The sequence below is a fragment of the Bombina bombina genome, chromosome 3 (assembly GCF_027579735.1).
Source record: "Bombina bombina isolate aBomBom1 chromosome 3, aBomBom1.pri, whole genome shotgun sequence".
NCBI classification, from domain to species: domain Eukaryota; kingdom Metazoa; phylum Chordata; class Amphibia; order Anura; family Bombinatoridae; genus Bombina; species Bombina bombina.
Genome location: NC_069501.1, coordinates 1,268,075,522 through 1,268,080,521, shown reverse-complemented (window position 1 = coordinate 1,268,080,521; position 5,000 = coordinate 1,268,075,522).

Below are 5,000 nucleotides of genomic sequence, written 5' to 3'. Positions count from 1 at the left end.
ATATTTATGTGTTAATAAGTATATATATATATATATTTATGTGTTAATATGTATATATATATATATTTATGTGTTAATATGTATATATATATTTATGTTACTATGTATATATATATATATTTATGTGTTACTTTGTATATATATATATATGTGTTAATATGTATATTTATGTGTTAATATGTGTATATATATTTATGTGTTAATATGTGTATATATATATATATATATATATATATATATATATATATATATATATATATATATATATTTACGTGTTAATATGTATATATATATATATATATATATATATATATATATTTATGTGTTAATATGTATATATATATATATATATATATATATATATATTTATGTGTTAATATGAATATATATATATAAATAGGAGGTATAGCACATCTCCACAAAACAACTATTATAAATATAAATAACTAACACATTACCGTTAATATGAATAAACTGACAGAGAAGAAACCGTATAGATTGAGACAAACAATAAGAAGTCTTTATTTTATGAACATAAATTCAGACACAAAAGACAAAACCTCACCCTCCAACAGAAGAAATCAATTATTTATAAGCATGAAAGTATTTATAAGCATAGTACCAATTTTTGCTATGTACATGAAAGTACATAATAATTTATTTAGTTCTTTATACAACTCTCTAAAATTTTAATTTCTGCCAAATATCACTATCTATTAAGAGTCATGTAAAATAAGGATCTGATCACCAAACTAAACTAGAACTTAACAGCTATATTCCCTTTATTTTTACATACTAACCCCTCGTTATTAAAGTCTATCACTAGCGCTAATTAGCGATGACGTCACCACCAATGGGGACTTCCGAAAATCGGAACCAGAACTAACCAACTTAAAAAGGATTAAAATAAATAACTATTGATCAACAACTATTAAACCAAGTTGGCCAAACTATAAGCAACCAGATACAAATCATTCTAGGCTTATAGTAATAACAAATTGATCATCTATTCCCCACCGGAAGTGACGTAATCGTGAATACGGAGGCCAAGGATATATCCAATAAACTTCAATATTTTACCTCTTAAGATTCAACCCCTAATGATATTTTATACTATCACATACCAAAAGACATCTAAGAAAACAGAACCATAGTAATTACACATATTTATTTAGAAAATTATTGCAACGTTAAACCGGAAGTCATTGATAAATGACACTTCCGGTTATAAATTGAATCCCCTATATAAGGCCCAAATCAATAGCTTACCATTAGTCTTGATAAAGGCCTAGGCAAGGCCGAAACGCGTAGACCTGGTAAGCTCTATTCCACTAGGAGGGTATATTTGAAGAATTTTCTACACATTGTTATTATTTTTTCTCCACAGGTTTTTTATCGTTGGGCAGCATTTGTTTGTTACTCTTAGTGTACTGTTTCCATTTTTTGCTTGGGGCTTAGTCCCCAAAGAACACTACTTTTATTTTTGCTTAGATCACTATTTTTAGTTTTGCTTAGAGCTCAGTCTCTAAAGAGCATTTTTTCTTACATTTTTCCTATATTTTTCTTATTTTTTTTCATTTTTTTGTTTGCAACACATATCACGTTGTTTTGGATATCTTTCACACAAGAATTGATTGTTATCTACACAGGAGTGGAGTTTTTCAACAGGATTGACTCTCATCTCACAGTTATTCCTTCACAGGATTTTCTTCTTCACAGGATTGACATTTAATTTGTTCACAGGACTGATGCTTTATTTTTCACAAGACTGAGATATATTTTTTGCTTATTTTTTGCTTATTTTTTGCTCATTTTTTAAGCACACCTATATTACTTGGACGAGGTCCATATCCACAGTGTGGAGCGCAAGCTCTCACTCACATTGTTGTTGGAAGTTGTTGAAATTTGTTTATATAATTACCCTGTAGAAAGTGTAAGATTGTAAAGTGTAAGATTATAGATTATTGTTTTTGACCTTATTGTTTTTAACATATTTTAGCGAGGATCCTTGCGTTTCTAACTAGATTTTAACCTGTATCTGTTGTTTAAAGTGTTTTAATACATTTTAATTATTTTTAATTATTTTTAACATTACAATCACACCAGAATTGTCTAGAATAAACATTAATATTTTAACCTTAGCCTCCATTGTTGGCGCCTGGATACAACATTCTTACTAGATTTACCCTAGGTGGCAGCTAGGTACCACCACTCCGGGCATATAAGGTTTAGTCGGCGCTGAGATACACATACACATATATATATTTATGTGTTAATATGTATATATATATATATTTATGTTTTAAAATGTATATATATATATATGTGTTAATATGTGTATATATATTTATGTGTTAATATGTGTATATATATTTTTGTGTTAATATGTGTATATATATTTATGTGTTAATATGTATATGTATATATATTTATGTGTTAATATGTGTATATATATATTTATGTGTTAATGTGTATATATATATTTATGTGTTAATATGTATATATATATTTATGTGTTAATATGTATATATATATATATATGTGTTACTATGTGTATATATATATATATATATATATATATTTATGTGTTAATATGTATATATATATTTATGTGTTAATATGTATATATATATTTATGTGTTACTATGTATATATATATTTATGTGTTAATATGTATATATATATATATTTATGTGTTAATATGGTATATATATATTTATGTGTTAATATGTATATATATATTTATGTGTTAATATGTATATATATATATATATTTATGTGTTACTATGTATATATATATTTATGTGTTAATATGTATATATATATTTATGTGTTAATATGTGTATATATATATTTATGTGTTAATATGTATATATATATTTATGTGTTAATATGTATATATATATATATTTATGTGTTAATATGTATATATATATTTATGTGTTAATATGTATATATATATTTATGTGTTACTATGTATATATATATTTATGTGTTACTTTGTATATATATATATATATATATATATATATATATATATATATATATATGTGTGTTAATATGTATATTTATGTGTTAATATGTGTATATATATATATATATATATTTATGTGTTAATATGTGTATATATATTTATGTGTTAATATGTATATATATATATATATATATATATATATATATATATATATATTTATGTGTTAATATGTGTATATATATTTATGTGTTAATATGTGTATATATATATATATATTTATGTGTTAATATGTATATATATATTTATGTGTTAATATGTATATATATATTTATGTGTTACTATGTATATATATATTTATGTGTTACTTTGTATATATATATTTATGTGTTAATATGTATATATATATATATATATATATATATATATATTTATGTGTTAATATGTATATATATATTTATGTGTTAATATGTATATATATATATTTATGTGTTACTATGTATATATATATTTATGTGTTACTTTGTATATATATATATATATATATATATATATATATATATATGTTAATATGTATATTTATGTGTTAATATGTGTATATATATATATATATTTATGTGTTAATATGTGTATATATATTTATGTGTTAATATGTATATATATATATATATATATATATATATATATTTATGTGTTAATATGTATATATATATATATATATATTTATGTTTTAATATGTATATATATATTTATGTGTTAATATGAATATATATTTATATTTATGTGTTAATATGTGTATATATATATATGTGTTAATATGTGTATATATATTTATGTGTTAATATGTATATATATTTATGTGTTAATATGTGTATATATATTTATATGTTAATATGTATATATATATTTATGTGTTAATATGTATATATATATTTATGTGTTACTATGTGTATATATATATATTTATGTGTTAATATGTATATATATATATTTATGTGTTAATATGTATATATATATATTTATGTGTTAATATATATATATATATATATATATATATATATATATATATATATATATATATATATATATATATATATATTTATGTGTTAATATGTGTATATATATTTATGTTAATATGTATATATATATGTATTTATGTGTTAATATGTATATATATTTATGTGTTAATATGTATATATATCTATATATATATATATATATATATATATATATATATATATATATATATATATATATGTGTTAATATGTGCATATATATTTATGTGTTAATATGTATATATATATTTATGTGTTAATATGTATATATATATTTATGTGTTAATATGTGTATATATATTTATGTGTTAATATGTATATATATATATTTATGTGTTAATATGTGAATATATATTTATGTGTTAATATGTATATATATCAGACATCCCAACCTGCAAAAACTCATTTCAGGGAGGTGGCTTCTCCCGCTTCTGCACCACCACCACCCCCTCCCAGTTATATATTGGACACCTTGATACCCTAAATAAGATAGAGACTTATCATTAAAGTAGCTCCCCACTAAAGTCACATTATTAAAAAAGTAGCTTTATTGCACAACCACATACAACAAACCTTTTTTCCAGTGATCGTACGCTTGTTGAATGCTCAAATGTTTTACAATACAAAGTTTAATTACGTGCAGTAAATAAGGTAGTATTTGTGTTTTATTTTATTAAAATCAGTCGGGGCTTTTTGGTTACTGATGCATGCTTTGAGGGTTCTATAACGTTTCAGCAACTAAAGGATTTCCTTAAAGAAACACTTTTCCGGATTTGGGCCACATTGGATCATAGTACTTGGAGTTTCAGGGAGATTGCACTCTATTTGCTGGCATCAGGGAGCCGCTATTACAATCATGGAGACTCCCTGAACTTCAGGGAGACTTGGGATGTCTGATATATATTTATGTGTTAAGATGTATATATATATATTTCCTGTATGTTTTTTGACCACCTGAAAAACCTGGGGCTGA